General features: G+C 40.7%; 1 protein-coding gene across 1 annotated transcript in view; it reads right to left on the bottom strand.

Annotated features, from left to right (window-relative positions):
* The window catches only part of prex2 (phosphatidylinositol-3,4,5-trisphosphate-dependent Rac exchange factor 2), a 132,413-nt gene that overhangs the window by 108,448 nt on the left and 2,923 nt on the right, over positions 1–21,042 (bottom strand). The gene's annotated exons all lie outside the window — the stretch shown is intronic.

Genomic DNA, 21,042 nt, shown 5'->3' on the forward strand with positions numbered 1-21,042 from the left:
ATTTAATGCTTCAGGGCACTTAGTGAGAATGGCAAATTAAGAGTGTGCTTCGAATGTATTCTTAAAATGTGACTAAGGAAGAATTAGTCATTTTCTGAACTCTGCCTGAGGTAGAGTTTTGAAAGTAGTCATCCATCAACAGGTACCAGACAGGAATCTTGATGTTCATGTGTGTGATGCGTGGAATACAGTTCTGGCATACAGGAATCTATCTTCAGCAGAAAGCTCAGCGGAAAACAAATTGACGGCATCGCACTTTGATTTTGATTGATGCGTGCATTACACTTCACTTCAGAGAAGCTATGATGAAATCCAAAGCAAGACTTAAAAATCAAAACTTTCCTAAAAAAAATATAAAGTACACCAGAAACGGCATTCAATAGCTCTGAGAACAACAATGTCCTCGATGTTCATATTGCTGTCAAATTTAAATGAGAGCAAGTTAAGCAGCAGAAAATAAATGTCCCTGGCATAACATCACAAAAACACACTTGTGTGATGTGGGTTTTGTCTTGCCGACATTTGTTTTCATTTCCCATGTCACACAACTAACTTTATTTATCCCCAAATGGCAAAAAAGGCAGTAACTCAAGCAAGATAAAAGCAGAGATGAGATCTGAGTAAAACAAAGTGTGTACTTGGATCTTATTATGCAAATCTGACTGCTAAAATGACACTGACGATATATTAACCAAAGAGAAGCTAGGGGTAACACTTTCTATCATGTCTATAATGCATTATAGACATATGTATAATGTGTTAGAATCTGCTTAAAGCACTGTACAATTATAGTTATGAGCACTCAAAATTAACAAAATTAAAACATTACAGAGGATTTTATAATGACACCCCTTTTCTCCTTTCCTGTTTCCTGCACTTATATATGATATGTTATGTGCTAGGCTCATTCATGTTGAATAGAAAGCCAAATATTGAAGACGGCAAAACTATGATACTGTGGGACCTGTAAAACATACGTATAATCACACCTTTAGTTCGCTAATATTAGCAAATCATTCACTAACTAGCTAAATAATTTTGCCAACATTAACTAACTAAAGATGTGATTATATATATAGTATAGGAGGAGGAAGAGGAAGTTGATGGAGCTTGTGTTATCGGAGCACAGAGGGAAAAGAGGCGGGACTTAGGAAAGGTCAACTGGTCAACTGCTGGTCTAAAGACATTTTTTTGCAGGGATCATAGTGTAAAAATGGTTAAATGAAAAGAAAAGATTAAGAGTAGGAGTATGTTTCTGAAATCAGTCTTATGATCATATGTCATTTCTCAATGTACAGCCTTTTTGATTTAACAATGCCTTTTTTTCTTCAGTGAGAAAACACCAAAGGGTGACTTGAAGTTATTTCATTAGGGCATTTCATTACTTCACCTAAAACACCCTTTGACCACTTAAAGTAACTTATAATCAAATTGTAATGCATTATAAAAGTGATTATAATGCATTATAAAATGATTATTATGTATTTCAATTACAAGAATTATAATGAAATGAAAAAAAGTCAGTGAGTAACCAGCAGAATAGCAGATACTTGACCTTATAAGCCATCAAAAAATGCTTTATAATGTGTAACAATTATTGTTATGAACTCTATAATACTCGTCAGTGCTTATAACTAAAATTATATAGTGCTATGAACAGATTATAATGCATTATAAGTATGTTTATAATGCATTATAGACATGGGCATTATAGACAGCGTTATGAAGTGAGGTTACTTTAACCAGCAGTTTTATCCCAACTGCATCTATCCATGCATCAACCATTTAGAAAACAGAACTCCCAGAATGCAGCAGGACTGTCAAAACTCAAAGTCTGATTTAATCAGTGGCCTGTCACTGATCACACCAAACCGTCACAACATGACAGACAGCATAATGGGCGCAGAGACAGTGCACAATATAACACATTCTGACACAGAAAAACACTTCAGCACCACAAAGCTTCATTTCATGGTACGACACGACACAAGCCAACAGCAGCAGCTCCGTAAACACATGAACAACACGCTCAAGCTCTGCACTGAAAGGCTGTGTGATGTATACAGTCACCGTGAGGGTAGTAAGAAGGTACATCTGTCTTTGCAGTTGACCCTAACCGTGGGCATCCCCTTACTGCCCCACTGAGGACCATAATGCCATCTGTCGCCCAGTGCAGCCACACAGCAGGCAGCCTGACCTGAGCAGGCACATATAATACAACCACAAAGCATGTAAACAGCTTACTTTAATGAGCAGACAAGCCAAGAATTATTCCTTGACACAGAGATCTAAGCGAGTGGTTGTGACTACAGTAAGCTTATTGAAAAGTTTCGCTTGATTAATTGCGAACAGATGGAAAGGTGGTTTGGCTGACTCGGTTGTAAAATCTCCATTTCTAGCTAATTACAAAGCCAATGCTCTGCTGAGAAAAAAAAAACACATGCACACACACTGACATGAAAAAATAACTGAAATCATCTTAATCACATTGTATTGACGTCAAGCTACACTTCAAAAGGAACTGTATAAGTGAGCGCTTGAATCCGGGCTTGCGGTTGCTTAAATAATCAGCCTCTTTGTTGTAGGCCAACTCAACGCTGATTACCATTCTGTAGCTGCCTTGCCTCGCAACTCTGCCACTCACGAGCATTAGCATCTGATTAGCAAGTCTAATATGTACAAACACGGAGCAGACTCCGACAGGCCCTCGCAAAAGGCCTGACAGGGCTTACAGTACAGGACCTTAGCGGAGCAAAAGTAGTGCTAATTTGCATCAAAAACCCTGCTTCCTATCATTGATGTGTGACATCAAACATGGGCTCATTAGGGAGTCTAACACTTCTGTTTTAATGACGAAGAGTCTATGCAACAGGAAATAATCACTACACTGTAAAAAAAAAAAACATACAGGAATTTAGTGGAATATTTTCTCATCTGGCTAACTTAAAATCAATATAAAAGTTTTATTTATTAGTTAATTAAACTTAAAATTTCTAGCATTTCTTTTCAGAACAATTCAGAACTTATAAACATGAGCCTTTTGACTTGAAATGATAAATTAATGTGCTGTACAGAGGTCAATCAGCTCGTTAAATTAAGTTTCTAAAGAAACATGATCAGCATACAGAATTCCCAGCATGCACTATGTGAGTTAAAGCTTCCCTGTGACGCTCCCTTTTTATAATTTTAAGAAAACATACACTGTAAAAACAGAAAAGTTGAGAAAACTCAAAATTTCAAGGTAACTTACTTCAATTTTTTCAATATAGTTTTTAGTTTTGAGTACAACTCAAATTCTTACACTTGATTTTGTAAGTTGAATCTACTCCAATAAACTTAAACAAAAGTGTTTTCTCCACCGTAACCACAAAATATGATGATAAAAATAAAATTATCTAAAGAAAAATCTCCTCATGCTGCTTTTTAACTGGCTAATGTAAAACTTGTTGTGACTTTGGCTGGAAAAATTTAAACACAGGCCGGTTTCATCTGATTTTAAGAGGGATTCCACCCAGTGGCAGACATCAAGAATATAGAAACTATATAGAAACAGAGGCATAGATGCACTCAAGACTGTTTCATAACCAGTTAAAAACTGGCAGGTATAGTACTTTTAAAACAAATATTTTTTTACAGTGTATATCTGCAAAGCACAAATCACACTGTATATCTAAAGCGACCATGAGGGCAAAACATAAGCAGCCACAGTGCAGGAATTAGGGATTCAGAAGTAAACAACATTAGAAAACACATGGCGTAATGGAGTGCAGGAACTCTAAATCTGATTGGATGGATGGAGATAATAAATTGTGTTATCACCTAAAGGATAAGAAAGTGTTTTTGTCTGAAAGGTCTGAACAACTCATCTGAGACACTGCTGTTCATGTCATTCCTAGAACTGTGGACCGTTCAGACTTGATTTGTGGAAACGACGAACGTGTCTCTTCCGAAGAGACCCGCCAAGACTGCCTTGTTGATGTCGTTAAGAGACTAGTCCTGGAAAAGCTCCATGGACAGTGAATGGGGAAGCTGACTGACTGACTAGATTTACGGACACAGTAACAGTACCCGCGGTGACTGTGAATATAAGCCAATTCCCAGGTTTGTACAGTACCTGACAGCACCGCACTACATAAATGCGCAGCTCATTTGCAAAAGCTTGAATGTATTGTATTTAAATCTGGCGTTGTGTGACTCATCCAGCTCCAGGATTGTAATTCAGAGTCAGTGGAGCACGTCCAGGATTTGTCTCTTGATTGCATCACAAAGCGAAGCATCTGTTCTCTGGTTTAAAGCTTTGGGTGCAAGAGAGAATTGACAGCGCTGTGTATGATGATAATAATTACAAACCAAAAACTAATTAAATTTAAGGGAAGCAGTTTCAAAGGAAGAAATACAGCACAAGCATTGTTGAAGACTCAGCTGTGACTCTTCCACAGACTTCAGAGTCCATCTTTAAGAAACACATTTCCACCCTCATACTCAGTAACGACCATTTGAATTCCAGAGGGACACATTTAGTTCCCTAGGACTGGATGTGCATCCTAGCAGGAATCCAACACGTCTGGGCACCGGCCACCACTGAATCACAAGCAGACTTTGCAGTTGTTTTGTGAAGCTCAATGGGAGCTGTTGGTGACCCATGTTGTGCTTCCTGTGACCAGAGATGGACAGACGTTTTTGAATTAAGCAGAAAATACTGAGCTTGTGGTTTTTGCATTAAATAATGTGAGTTTATGAATATTTCAAATCAAAACTATATATTTTTCCTCCAGTCTGTAGCTATTTATCCGTCTAGATTGTTTTGGTGTTTGCACATGCGTTAATTTTGAGGATGGGCACAACCATCTCGCCAAATGGATGTTATTTTTTATTTCCTATCCAGGGACTACAGATGAAACTTAGAACTTAAGGCTAAATTGGGTACAGCTTGGGTACAGTCCCTGTCATAAACAAGTAAATAAAAAAAACTCTGCTTTCTCTCTAACAGTCGTCCCTCTCCTTATTTAGTTCCTACCTACAGTACATAATAGTTCCTACATGAAACTGCTCGGCCACGCAAATTATCTTGAGTAAACAGGTCATGACTTCTAGATTGAAACACTGCTGTTGAGTTTCTAAAATGCTTTTTTTTTGGCACCACTGCAAGTATCATCTAGCTCCATTATATCTGAGAGAAGGCAAACATCTGTTAGCTGACAGCTGTTATCTGCACAACTCTGCAACTCACAAAAAGACAATCTAGATGGATAAACTGCACAACAGGTAGGAGGAAAAGTATGCATTTTTGATTTTAGGGCAAACTGCCTTGTTTAATAGAGTTTTTTTTTTTAACATTGGCATATATCTAAGATACTCTGGGAAAAAGATGGGGTAATGTGATGAGCTCAGAATACAAAAGAGGATAAAAGAGTTGGACAACAGCAGCGATTTTCTTACAGGGTTCTTTCCGTTCAAGGAAAGTTATATTCATCTCCAATATGGCATCCACTCACCCTCACACAAACACATCACTCATCTGAAGTGTGTGTACCTCACATTTTTTTGGCAAGGGAAAAAAAAATTCTGCGTCAGACATTTTCCTTTCTACTTGTTTGACTACAATACACACATTTTCTATCCTTAATCATGTATCAACAGGGGAAAGAAAGTCATTTTGTTCCCAGAGGCCCAGGTATAATCACCTGGATTGCCACTCTGACTGCTGAAAGGGGACTACGCATTAAAACCTCATTAAAGTTTTCATTATTCCACAGAGCAGATGGGTGTGATGAAGAGATTGGTCCAATCACTGCATGTGGCCCTACCTGCCATTAATCAACACAGGCTCACACGCTGTGAGCAACAAACTGGTGGTGGAAATTACGGCTGTACTGCCTAACGTACGGATGCTCAGAATCGAAAACGAAAAAGTGATAACAACCTGACCTTCGCTGTCACATTTAAAGGGACAGTTTGGATTATTTGAAGTGGGGTTGAATGAGACATCCATCCTTTGCCGTCAGACAGAATTATATGATATATTATATGAGTCAAATCTCACAATCTCCAAAACCAACCAAACTCCATAGACAAAATCGGTCATTTTAACTTGTAGAACACAGGAGTTGCGTGTCTACCACTGCCTCAATCTGTTACTTTGTTTGTGTTCTTGTGTGACTTCAATGTGTTAAAAGGATAGTTCGGATCCATCGAAGTCACACAATAACACAAACGAACAAACAAATCAAGGCAGTGGTTGATCTGCAACTCCCATGTTCTGTGGGGTAAAATTATTGATTTCACCTGTGGAGTTTGGTTGATTTGGAGAGAGTGATGTTTGGTTTATATAACTGCGGCTTCCCATCAGAAGAGACTGTCTGATGGCAAAGTAAAACTGTGAAAATATTCTAAACATAGTGCATACTTAAGCTGATATAGATTTTTTTAGATGGACCTTTTTTTTAAATGGCTAAAATAGGATTTGTTCCTGACCTTGTCCTTAGCAGTACTCCTCTGCCTCTCTACTAGAAGCATGCTGACCGCCATCTACTGTAGGTAAGTGGCTACCAGTAAGCACCTCATACAACCCCACTTCAAATAATCCCTTTAAATCCTTTTAAAAATGAAATCATGAGACTGAAATCAGGTTCAGTTCACAGACCTGCAGGCCACATGATAGACCTTCCCATCACCTACTTACTATGTCTGAGCAGTTGCTTGGACAGTGCGGAAAACTGCCTCAATCTAACATGAGTGACAGCTCGCTTAATAACTGCAGTTTGGTGAAATATGCTTTTAGCTCAGGAGCAGAGTAGCTGAAATTACACCCAGCATCCTCCGGACTTCGGTGGGAAAGGAAAGGGAGAGGGGTAAGTAAGAGACTGGCTGGAGGGCTGTTTCCATGCCGACAGAACGTGCACTGAGAGCCAACCCAGTTCGGGATACTTTGTGAATGGACATTATGCAATGTTGTCCCCCCTGGCATCTCTCCAGTAGATTGGAAAGATACAATCAGCGGAAGGCTAGTAGTCACTCCCCCTGTATATGTTGATCTGTGTGTCAATGAAATACATGAATCACACACGAGGAGTTTAGCAAAAACTCCACTTGCTTCCTCAAACATGTAAACCAACAATGACATAACAAGAGGACAATGATGGACATTCTTGCACTTTAAAATAAAGTGTGGTTACTGTGTATTTTCCAAGCCAGAGCATGTGCTTGTATCAATACTTTATTATTCTCCCTACCCTAAACATCAGTATCTGACAAAACAATGACAAAAAGTTGTTTTGTAGATATTCTCAGGTATTCTTCATGGCATTTCAGAATTAGATTTTTTTGGAAAACAATTAAAAACGGTTGATGACACATCCTGCACCCAGGAAAGTTATTAAATTTGAAGCACTCTCTTGATTATGACACAGCGGGACATGGAAGGAGAATATATCTATTCACCAAAGTGGACTGCAGTGTTTCCGGGGAACTGGCCTGATTGTACAAAAGCAAAAAAGACTTTATTCACTTATTTGGGTGAAACTGGATCATATTTTATGGAGAAACTATTTTCTGATTTTCCCCTCTGATGTCTTCTGCTGCTCAGCTACAACTCTCAGTTATTTATTTAGCTTCAGAGCAGCAACAGAACCAGGCTCAGCAGCCTCCCAGTGAACATGACTGGTCACCAGGATGAACACAAACTCCCAGACCGAAAGGGAACTAAATACTGTTTACAGAGTGTCCTGATTGAAAGATAACTTTACTTGTTGCTAAAGTAACTTAACTGCCGTTAGCTTGGTTAGCTGGGACTGTCTGACTGTAATCAAACTGGCCTCCGCTGGTCTTGGAGGCTGTTCTGGTCACAGTCTGGCCATGTTCACTTGGAGCTCTCAGTCCACGAAGGACTGGCAGGGGGTGTAACGCACAATGCTACTGACTTCTGTGAATGTCAATCAATGTCTGTGACTTGCTGACTGTTTCAAAGGAAACATATAAGCAATAAGTACTCCACTGGCCTTTTTATTGCCAATTTAAATACATATTTTTATTCTATTTTACTTGAAATTATTGAAAATAACAGGGAAAGTTTATTGTTTCAGTACATTGATATCTTTATTGTTAAACTGTAAAATATCCTAATAACTATCAACAGCCCTAAAAATCTAGTGTTGGTCAGACCCTAATGTGAAGTGAGTGAACAAGAGAATGAAGAAAGTGCAAAAGGAGAAAAAAGCATGTCATTCATCATGTTACACAGCCACACACCCCGGCAGAGTGGGCTGTGATGGGAATACAAATCCCACCCAGAGCGGAAAAGAGCACTAAACAGATCCAGAAGAGCAAAATGATGCAGTAAATTGCTTTGATAAAAAAAGAGCTTATCTGCTCCCATGCTACAGAAATGAGTTTAAATCGAGTACAAAGCTAGCCTCAAACATCTGCTAATGCATTCAAGTTTAAACTATTGGAGGAGTGGGCAGGAACATGGGGCCCGTTTGATGTATTACACGCAAAACAACCATTTTAGGTCCCTGCGGATCGATTGGTTCGACTGTAGAACACCATGTTCGCCGTGAAATTAAAAGTACTGAAGCAGCTATATTAAAAAGAGGAGAATAGTACGTCTGTCAGCACAATTTTAAAACTTCTGCTACCAAAGTTCAGCTGCATTTGCTGCTGCTAACAATGGTGGAAAAAGGTCCAATCTGAGTTCATTGGCACTGGTCACCAGTATAAACTCTGGTAGAATGAATAGGCCTTTCTCCGAGTCTATTGGACAGACTACCTCTTTTGTTCACTGATGATTCACTGATCCGCTTTGTTGTCATGACTGGAGAGCTGGCAAACAAACACACACAAACAAGAATATGTCCAATACTATTACATTTGTGGTGTAAAAAAAGGACTGCATTCTATAGGGATACAACTACACACATGTCCAGGTATTTCAATGTATTCCAATCCACCATCTGTGAACAAATCCACTCTTGTTAACAGATAAAAAAGACGAGACAAAGACCATTCAAAGCCAGAGATGGAGACACAAACAACGGCTTCCACACGAAAAAGCCCACTGTAGTGAATCACTAGACTGTGAAGGTATGCTCATTAACGTAACAGTGTTTTTGAGTATGTGTGTGTGTGTTACTCTGTCATACATCTGTCCCCGAGGACAACAAGATGAAAAATAAAGTGCTGTGATAACAGTTAAAGGACGGCGGGTAACAGGTGCGCCAGCAGCTTGGTACCCTCAGGCAAGCTCTCGGAAAACACCTGAGTCTCTGCCTGGATTTGTTGTGTGTGTGTGTGTTGATGAGAAAATGAGCAGCAGGGGTAGACAGAGACGAGACAGACCAGAAGAGTGCACTCGGTAGAGTCCCTGCCAGGCCACTGATTGTGAAGAACCTACTGCAATGCCACTGCAACTGCCAGATGCAACCAGAGCAGTCAAAAAACAGAATTACTACCTCACAGTTGTGTGTCCCCACCAATGAATCAAGTTACAGTTTACATCCATGTCTGTCCAGACTCATCTAATGTATGAAGTGAAAAAGAAGGAATTCAATACGGTACTTAACACGATATTAACCAGTACTTTTGAAGGAATTTAACCCATTAATGATTAACGACAATATTTAGTATGTTATGGAAAAGAATCTCAGATTTTTTTCTGTTAGAGGTAGAAACACAAGATTCAATTTATCATGGCTTAATAGGTAGATAAAAATAAAAAGGATGCTCTCTTCGCCAGACTATTTTTACAGAGGAGTACGAAGATATGGTGGAGATGGAGAGCTGAACATTTTGATTAACTTTTGGCCACCAAAATGTATTCAGTTCATCCTCAAGTCCAAGTGGTCATTTGTCGGTGTCAACGGCTGTCAAGGTTTTTCAAGAATTGTGAATCACAGAGGTCGCAAAAAATAGGCTGATTGGTCCAATAGTATTTGAGATTAGCTGCAGACAAGCTTCAAGTCCGTTACGCCTGGCGGGGATAATAAACAGATAGAGAGGAAATAGAGAGGGCGAGGAGGAGAGGGGAAAAAAGAGAGCCTTGTTTGGCCTTCTTCTGTAGGGGAGGATATGGTGCCTTTACCATACTTCCTGCACAGAGAGACTGCTTTTAAACCGGAATTCAACATTATAGGGTTAAATCGCCTTCATACACAACATACACACACCTATAGACACACACACAAATTCCTGGCAAGAAAAAACTTAACTTCCCCCCAAAAGGGCCTGACAGGAGACAGAGTCAGCCTCTGATGCTGTGAGCACACAGGGGAACATCCGAGAAGACAGAAAAGGCTCTTTGTAGTGATTCTTCCCCACAAGCCCCCTGTCTTCAACAGGTCCCGATGACACCTCCAGGAGTCATCCTGTGCTTCCCATCTCATTAGGCCTCTGGCTAGCTTCCCCAAACTGTCCCGAGTCTCTCCACTGGGAATGTATACAGGAAACAGACACTATAAATACAGTGGGGAATGTTAATGTGTCTATCTTGGGAGTGGCTATTAAGGCTCATCTGCACAGCTCAATGCAGGGCCTCTGGTTTTAATTAACAACAGAGAACATACAGTAGAGTGCATTCATCTGACAGGTTCCTCTGGTGAACAAAAGTTCATTTGTCTTTGAAAGACATTCATTTTAAAGCTTCGGCTGTCTGTTCGAGCAACAGACTCCCACAAATAAATAAACTACTGCAGCTGAAGAAGCTTCTTTCAAGACAAATAGAGAAAGTTACTGGAATGTAATTTGAATCACGTGGCAATGATTAATCTATTAGTGAATGGAAACAAAATTATTTTCCAACTATTTTGTTGATTGATTAATCGTTTCAGTAGTTTTTCAAGAAAAAAATGTCAAACATTTGCTGGTTCTAGCCTCTTAAATGTGAAGAATCGCTGCTTTTCTTTGTTATTTATCCATCACTTTGGGCTCTTGGAAATAGTGCTGGGCCACAGCAACATCTTCAAAAGTTAGTTTTCTTTTCAGCACAGACGAGCCTAGCACACAACATATCTAAGTACAGGAAACAGCAGAGATAAAAAAAAGTAGACCAAGGTTATGCCAGACTCACTCAACTGCACAGAGCAAAGGGGGGCAGGACTTAGAAAGGGTTAACTGTCGTGGGAAATACCTGTTTTGAAAAAAATGCAGGAAGAATCTGGCTTGTAAAGAAAGAAAAATCAGACCAACCAAGCAATGTGCTTTGAAGCATCTGAAGAACTCGCTACTGTAAAGACAAATCCTTCTCTTTGATGTTCTTCTTGTCCCTCCAGTGACCTTGGCACCCAGGGCTTTTCATAAACAGCTGGAATGAAACAATTTTTCTAATGAATATGTCTGTGTCCAATGTCTACGCCTGATTCCTGGTGAGCTACTCACACGGTTGATACTGGAGTGAAACGAGCACATAAGCATAAAATGACACTTGTGGTCATGTTCCTTAAACTGAATGCCTGACCGCCTGTGGGTCTGTTCAATTTCACCCATGATAGCACTATAAATGGCAGGCAAATTCAGTAATATTAGGAAGATCTTTTGACTTGTGAAATTGGATATTAGGCAGTGAGACCGGCCTTCAGTAGATGAGAGTTAGCCTTTAGAAACCAAACCTGTCTTGCCTCCCCAATCTCCATGTGCAGCCATGCAAACCATTACCCACTGATAGCTGGCAATTCCCATCAGAGCCACACACCAGGACCCTGTATTGATCTGTAAGATGACTAAGCAGGAGCATCAGTCTCCCAATCTTTGGCGCACTCCCAAGCATGACTGTCACACACCCAGACTGTTCATTAGATTACCGCTTCAGGCTCCAAATCGTCCGCTGGAGCCCCCCCCCCCCCCCCGCCCCCCGCCATCCATCTCAGCACGACTGGCAAGAAAAAAGGAAACCTGCAGAGTCAGCCTCACACATAGAACCGGACACTGTCAATGGAGAATTGAACAGCTATCTCGCCAGTTCCTCCCCCACTCTCACTCTCCTCTAGCATGACTGTTGGGAGCGTTCCCACCAGTACAAATACCCCCTCCTGCCGGGGTTCTGCTCATCATGCCTTTCTTTTCGTCTGTGAATGGACAGAGCAGGAGGCACCACGCCAACATGCCTGCAACAGAGCGGTACAGACCCCAGCCTGATTTAAGCCACTGTGTCTTTCAAATGAGCAAGAATGGATACCCCTAATTACTGAATATTAACTCCTTTTATTGTGATTGAGTGACCTTTTAACTTACACATACTGTTTCATAGTCAGTTATGTCCTTTTTGCTTATAAGTGTAACAGCTATCTGACATTTTGTGATGAAAAGAGTATTATCAATTCAAGTTGGACATTTTTACACTTTAGCTATTGAGAAATCTTGATAAGAGTTAGATTGTAAGTTAGATGGGTTCAGCTACTGGTGTTTCAATAAAACCACATTTCCACCCAAAGTGCCCTGAGCTTTTATGGCAGGTTCACACCAGTCCCTAAATCCAACCAATGTGAGGATTACTGCCATTAGCCAAATTTCTTCCTAGATATCATTCGTCATGGAGCACCGTCAGGTCCTGTTCATGTTGGTGTCTGGAGTGCATATCAGCGGACTTCACAGGACTGTGCACATGAACGCCTCGTAAGACAACAGGTATTATATCATTTTATGCAGGTATTTCTTAATTTGGCATGAGTCCAGGTTTGTCCCCTGCCAGTTTGCTATATTGGTAGCAAACGCGTTTTTTTAACCAATGAAATTACGCATACAATGGTATAATTCTGTGATTGGCTCGAATGGTGTTCACAACAGTAACGAACTGTTCCAGAGTTCATTTGACACTCGAGCAACTACTTTTTTTAAGGAACTAAAGGTTTCCTTCAGTCTGTTGTCTGTATTTTGAACACTAACACTCTAAAGATGAAGAATAGGCAAACTCGTCTGCCAAGGTATGAAAACATTACAGATATTTTTCCACATAATTTTTGTGCTTGACTACACAACATCGATGCCTGTACTTTGTAGTCAGTCCAACATAGTCATAGTCAGTTAACATTTTCACTTCAGACTAACAAGACACAGTATTCTTAAACACAACACGAGCAGATCTGTTGAAACTTATGGAAGGTGACTTTAAATCTGCTCTAATCAACATTTTTATATTTTATAATTGTGTGCAACGTGACAGTGATCACTCATAGAGATGAAACCACAAAGCTCTGTAGTTCCTCTCAGCTCTAAGGACTGTTTTAAAATCTTTAAGTTCGGTTTTTCTATAATGCTGCTTTTTGTGTACTGAATCTTTAAATTTGCCATAAAAATTTTATAAGGTGGTTATAAATTTATCTGCTGCTCTGAACTACCCAAAAACTTAAACCCATCTGACCTCCAGCTTTTAGCCATTTAAAACTTTAAAAAGTGGAAAGTAGATGCTTTTCCATTTCCTATTCCTCAAACAAGGTCCAGTTGCTGGTATTAAAGAGTCAGTTTCAAAGACTCAAAATAAAACAGAAAGAAAAAGAAAAAAGGAAAAAAAAAAAGACAGACAGACATGAAAAGGATGTCTGCGGACACGGCGTGCTTAGAGACAGAGAGACACTTGTCTAACTCTCAGAGCCTCTATAACAAATCCCATTCAAGTGCTTAATTAAATAATTTGGAGTGAAGTGGAATTTCCCATCATGTCTGGCTGGGCAGCTCTGGATGTTTATGGATTGTGAGCCCAGAAATGCAGGACGGACAGAGACATGAATGCCATGGAAAGTGTGAGTTTAAACCAGAGAGAGAGAGAGCATGCAAACTTGTCTAAACATATTCTGAGGACGCTTCATCAAAAATGTTAAAATCAGATTTGAAAATGATGACAGAGCTGCGCTATAGAGTTCGTGGGAGACCGATTCATAATTAAATTTTTTACAAACAATAACTTTAAATTGGCTGATGAGCAACAGACCAGTGTTTAATTAACTTGTAAACATATTATTTTTTTTCTGCTGTCATGCAGAATTATGGCTAAGCTGAAGCAGGTTTAAGAGTGCTAAACTGATACTGCAGGCATACTGTGTGTGTGTGTGCGTGTATGTGTGTGTGTGTGTGTTCCCTGGGGGACAGCGTGCCAGCTAAAACACAGGCCCCCTTGTGATGATGACCCCTTCACACTCCCTGACGTCCTGACAAGTGTCTACCGTAGTCCCGCCACTCTTCTACTTGTTGCACGTAAGCACCATGTGACCAGGCAGCTGGCACTGGCCAAATCAAAGGCGGCCTTCTCCTCCGGGCAGCAGGACAGAACCACCCCTGCCTCCTGAGCTGAATCCACTCGATGGATTCAATGCAGGAGGGGGTCATTGTGGCCCTATCCCCTATGCAATGACGCTCGATGTTGCCAAGTGGGCAACTCTCCTTTCCCTGGCCCGGTGGAGACAGTGGGGGAAGTGTGTGTGACTGTGTGTGTGTGTGTGTGTGTGTGTGTGTGTGTGTGTGTGTGTGTGTGTGTGTTGAAGCAGGAAACATGCAGTACAATGTAAAGACGGGGAGGGCCAGGAAGGAAGGAAATCCTGCTTGAAAAATGGCCCCTGGGACAAAAGCAAAAGAGCTCTCTGCAGTGCAAGAACCTGCTTGAAGGATGTAGACATATTTGTCCTGACAGAGACAAAGTGTAAAACACTGCAACCAAACAGGCCTAATAAAGTTATCTGGTAGACTAGACTATAGAAAAAGCAAAATATCAGTTTCTCTAACATTCAATGTTGCAGCACAAGTTTGGAGGACAAACAGGCAGAGCTGGGCATCAGATGAACATTTTAACTTCCTTACTCTTAAGGTCAAGTGTGTAAAATTTATGATGATTTACTGACCGAATATGGAAGAAACTGAATACAATATGTATAAGTGTTTTCGTTACCTCAGAATGTGTCATTTATATCTACAGAGGGTGCCAGTTCTCTTCCACAAACAGCAACATAATGCACCGACATGTTTCTACAGTAGCTGAAAACAGACAAACTAAATCCTGGCTATAGATAACGCCTTTCGCATTTTTTGACAGCCACTGTAGGTTTTTGAAGGAATAGTTCAACATTTGGAAATATCTGTATGTAGCTACAGCCAAAACTTTTTAAACTTTTAATAAACCTTAGAAACCACCCTTTACATTAAATTACATTAACTTTCACTATAACACCTTTCACTGAACATTACCGGTATTCACAATACATTTACAGTAATTCTACAACTTGGCATAGTAAAGACATGCATGTACTCTGAATACTACTACCAGCAGTAATCACATTTGCTGAATCTAGGAAATCACTAAATCTCTTTTTTGAGAAGATGAATGGATAAAATATTGAAACGCATGCAAAACAGAGCAGCTCCCAAAGTGAAATTGCTCAATGGGAGGATGAAGGATTATCCCGCTCAGTGTTGTTATTGATATGGGACTCAAAAGTTGACAAAATGCTTTGCAGGAGAGAGCTCTATTGTCACTGAGCTAATCCTCACTATCATTCATCTTCAAGCAGATTTAGCTTTAAGATTGGGTGCTAAACAGGTTTGCGCGCAACGTAAACATACAGTACTATGACCAGACAAAGATAGAATGCATTTACACTTATAATCAGGCCGGCCGCTTGTGTCGAGGCAGCAGTGGTGTGAAATTGAAATGCAAGTGAGCCACATAATCACTTCAGGGGCCTCACACTGGGGACAAACACAGGAGAGAAACTATACTCTGTATTCTCAGAGAGCAGAGACTGACTGACCCAATCCAATTAAAAAGAGTGAAGGAGAAAAACATATCACCTCTCTTACAAATACACACACATACACAAATAGAGCTGTGTCTATGCACATGGATTAAAGCTAAATTAGGGCAACATTATTCAAGAATTGGTATTTTTTTGCAATTTGGCACCCCCACAGTGCAGCTGTACATTACATTACTTATGATCAAAAATATTAGCAAAGCTATAACTTTGCTAATGCAGCCAAACATCAAGTAAGTGCAGCAAAAAAAGACACACCAAGCCAGCCAAAACTATTTACTAATCCAACAACAAGAAGGCCAGCTCAGTGTTCGTCTCGCAATCATTTATTTCACAAAGCTCTCACCAACAAAAACAGAAAAAAAAAGGTGACACTTTCAGTCAAAGTTACAGTTTGTAGTGGTTAGTGGTCACTTTAGCCACAAGTAAAGTTATCTGTCTATCAGGAAACTCAGTACAGTACAAGATTTACTCTTGTCCAGTGGCCTCTTGCTCTGTCACTGTCTCTTTCTCTCTTCTTGATGTCCTCCGTCACTGTCCTGCCAATATGAGAGAGGCTGAGAGAGTATGTTGAGAGAACATCCACCTCCAGATGCCCAAACCACCAAGTAAAGCTATCTGTCCATCCATAAACTCCGTAAATCACAGAGTTGAGGCACAGCAGCCAGAGGATATCAAAGGGGAAACCCAGAAATATGAACCAGTGTCACCAAAAGCAGTGACACAACTGATGGTATGTGACAAAGTGTAGTTAAGTGTTGCGTTACGATCATATATAAATAAATATTTTTTAAAAAGTCAGCGTGAAATCAAAATAATTTTGAATCTGTTATTTAAGGTAAAATAGTAAGATTCTGGTCAGCCTAGTAAGAATCAAAATAAGCCTTCACAAAGAAGGAAATCGGAAAAAAATACTTTTCTTGTCAACACAGCGTCCATAATGGATGGACCAGATGTCCCTCTGGGACACAGTGGTGTAAAGAAAGAGAAAGATTTGAGATGAAATATTAGAGGACATAGGAGTGGAACGAAAAACTGTATGATGGGGCAATCATCAGCTTTGAATAAAGGAGGTGATTAAGTAATAAAGAAGAGAGCAATCAGGGAAAAACCAGCAGCCTATATAAATACCCCCTGTCTGTGGAATCTCTTATCACCTCACGCAGCCCAGTGTGGAAACAAACTAATGTAAGCAACTGTAAATGGTGGGCCGGGGGCACTCGCCATCAGCCTCAAAACCAGCCAATCCCAACTCACCAGCATCATGTGACTTAATATATGGACTGTCTTATCTGATCTGTCTCTTAAAAAAAGCTATTTTAAAAATCTGTACAAGGGGCTAATGTATATCACGTGGTGTCAGTCTCATTACACTAACATAAACAACTTTTCCTTTTGCCCTCTTTAACCCCGCATCTCCTCCACCTCCTCCTCCTCCTCCTCCTCCCCCTCTTCCTCCAACAGATCCAGACAACAACTCTTAAGATAGCTGGTTTCTGATCCCTAAAATAGTGACAAAGTCGCTTTTTACTGTAAGGAAAAGTTTGAAATACCTCAATTCATCTCACTTAATTCAGTATTCATTTAAAACTAAGAGTTTTTTTATTTTTGCTTTGTTGTTGTTAAATACAACATGCTTCCATATATAGCCTGATAATAACCACAACACGTTTTCTCTGTTTACACAGTTTTGTTTGTGTGTTTTCGTCAAATCAGGATGCACCGACCATCAGCATTTTCTGTTCCTGTTTCCATCAGAGGGGAGCTGGAAGTTGGCATGAAGTCTACAGATTAACAGACAGGAACGGGATGGGAACAAGGGGCCGTGGCCTTTGGGGTCATCAGCTGTCTTTCCGGAGAGCATATAGACTCTCTCATCAACCCCCCTCCCTGACCTGACCTCCTTCAGGACTGACCACTGGTCATAAGTTACGAGCAAAAAAGAAAACTTTTTGGCGCTGCAACCTGGGACAACCTGACCATCCCAGCCAAGATGTAAACAAGCCCTGTGAGAGAGAAATGAGGAACCTCTATATACACACATACACACACACACACAGTCTGCATGAACACCTGGGTTTCTAAGAGCCGACAAATGATTTCTCTTAACAGCTGCTTTCTCCATTAGGCTTGTTTTCCCAACTTCCTGCAGTCATTTCAACTGAAAAGACGCTACTGACTTAAAGTGACCGCCGACATGTTTGTTGACCAATAACCTTTCCACATGAATTTTAACTTGCATGTAAATGAAAGTTAACATCCTAGAGCAGTGGACTTTATGGACCTTGTTACTAGTCTAGACTTTATCCAACAGAATGCCACCCACTGACAACCATGGATATACACCGGACCTATTTTTTGCACATGAAATACAATTGATTGAAATTGAAAGATGAAGCTCAGGAAATAGAACAAGGATGAAGCTGTTGTCAAAATATGTGAAAATAGAGATACGGTATTTCCAAAGGTGGGAAGTATTGAAGTACAAATACCAAACACTGGCTCTATAGTTCCACAGCCATGTAGGTTCTCCAACAGGTTCAGTGCTAGATCAAACTAAATCCTACACAATGCTCCTTTAAGTTAACTTTAAATGGCAAGATCTGGGATTCCATAGCACTACAATGTCTCAGCCCACATTTATTTAATTTCAATTTATGCAAGGGATTAAAAATGTTTTAAACATGACACTCGGTGGTTGCTTCGTAGCTCAGCAAACTGTTATTGGAGAGAGGGAGGCAACAGCTGAGGGACCACTTAATGCACTGCAAGGCTCTTTGGAATATATTAAGTTAACTTGTGGCTCAGATCTCCCTCCAGAATCAGGACATGAAAGGTTTCCCCCATTGTCCTTTCTTTTGAATTCTGTCTACTAAGTGCTTATCATGCAAGCAAATGGCCTTCAATGTCTCTCCATCAACAGCGAACAATGGCGGAGACTAAGTTAAGTGTTTAATTTGACACGGTTACAAAAAAAAAACAGCAGAACAGCAAACACCTCATTAAAGTGGCTGTTTACATTAAGTCTTGATTTGTTCCCCTCATTGAGACATTTCTAAGAATGACTGTCATTTTATTGGCTCGCAGCCTTTTAAAGATAAACACCAGTGTCCACCGCCGCCCACTATCTCCAGCTGTAATTGTTCATTATGTAACAGAGGCCTGAGATATTTCAGACAGTTTTCCTAGAAGCTGTCCTCTCACTGCCAGACTACTGTGCAAATTAAGCGCATGCAGCGTAAAAGGTTGTTTTAATTCAAAGAAAGTCAAATTTACAACAGCACATAATGGGAGAAGGAGGTGCTGCATGGACATAATGGCTGAACCAACAGGTGCTATTCGGTGAGAAAGGTTAAAGGACAAAAAGACAACAAGATCCAGGAAGTTTTGCTTATTATAACAAGAGACTAACAATGGAGAAAACTAAGGCACTGTGTCTTATGTTTGTTTGCCTGTGCTCGTAGGATTATTTCACCAGAACGATGCATATCAACTCTTCATCAGGATCAAATTTAGACACAGGTTTGGACTGTACATAATTTGGACTTGAGTCAGACTCAAGTCACAAATATGGTGACTTTAAACTCAACTTGACACAACTGAAAACCGAACTGCAACTCAACTTGGACTTTGACACAAATGACTCGTGACTTCACTTGAACATGACCTTGAAAATACTTGATACCTTCCCAACTACAGCACTATTCGTTCTCAGCAAAGATCCACTTTGTCTGAAACAATTCAGCAGCATCCAATCACGTTACAGGAAAGAACCATGAGAACTAATGTTATGTTACTGAGTGCCAGTTGAAAATAAAATTAAACCAAACAAAATTTCATTAATGTACAAGATCTATGCAGTATTCAGGATCGCTATGGGCGTAATCAGGGCAGACGTGTTTTCCCATCAGCTCACCTCTAATTTTAGACTTTCCGATACCGACACCTTTAAGAGGTGAGCTGCGGCCACACAATAGACTCAGACTGTCATGGGACGAATCTCTGCAATCATCGTTGTTATTTTCCACTACCTTAAGAGTAAAGTATTTGCTAGGTGCATTGTGTTTGGGTCCCACGGATCAGCAGCAACAATCTCTGTTCTACTGTTCAACTTCTGCTACTGACCGGAGCCTCATTGTTCCCCAGCATTTCCTAACCTCGGAGGAATTCCTCCTCCAGGAAATATGGTTTACAAGAGGAGGCACCAAGCCCAGCCACTTGCAGTGACCACCCCAACCCCCCTTCCTTACCCTTCACCCTCCTGGCAACGTCTTACTCCATGATCCGCTCTACCCTTTTCCCTTTCACCCCTCTAGCAATATCCCGTCTACGCCTCTCCCTGCTGGTGCTCGGACTCCCATGGATTATCCCACCAGGGAGTCTCACAGAGGGGGGCCTCCAAACACACAGAAACTTGTGTGCTTCATAACTGGTTGCAGCGTGGCGGTAGAGGAAGCGGGGGAGGCAGGCAGGCGTGTGTGTGTTTGTGTGTGATCAGATGAAAGTCTTCAATATGACCCCTCTCCCCAGTAGGGTTGTCTTTGATCATCCTGGGTATCTTCCACGATGTTCCCCAGGACCTCCCAGATGATAAGACAGTAGATAATGGCCACTCTTTGTCTTTTTACACACTTTCTAGCTTCTTTATCATCATCATCATCAAACTCCATCAGCTGTAACACGCTGCTAAAACCAACAAAAGCTATCTTTCACTGTCAGATCTCAATCTGATGCATCCATCCCGACATTCCCAGCCCAGAACAGAGTTGCCTTGTAAGGAGCAGCCGCTTCTGAAATGAATCCCAGTTCCAGCACAACAGGGGGGGAATGAAGGAGGGGTGGCTGCATTCCCTAAACCCCCACCACCAGGACAGAGGACACATTCCCTCATGTAATCGCCTCCTCCGTTTCTCCAGTGATGCCACTTCTAAGAAAGGCCAGATAAAGCTCCATCCCTCTGTCCTCCATTGGAAACATCTGGGCAGTGGGAGGGAGGTCAGGCTGTACACATTCATACATGTGGTCTGGGAAATAGCACTCTTAATGACACACAACACAGAGCCCCTCGACCCGGCTTGCCTGCAAAGTTCCCATTGCACTGAAACAGCTGAGAAAACTGGCGCCAGAAAATGCTGGAGGGTCGATTTGTAATGTAAATGTTAATATTTTGAATAATGCACCAGGTTTAGGACTGCGGACTGAACTTTGATAATTTTATGCCACCGACCAGAAAGCTTCACAATCAAGTATCAAGTATCAAAAACACCTCGCCATTTGGTACCAAATTTTGATACCTGAGGAGAAAGTCATCAGT

The sequence above is a fragment of the Lutjanus erythropterus genome, chromosome 21, assembly GCF_056507025.1.
Source record: "Lutjanus erythropterus isolate fLutEry1 chromosome 21, fLutEry1.hap2, whole genome shotgun sequence".
In the NCBI taxonomy this organism is placed as follows: Eukaryota; Metazoa; Chordata; class Actinopteri; order Lutjaniformes; family Lutjanidae; genus Lutjanus; species Lutjanus erythropterus.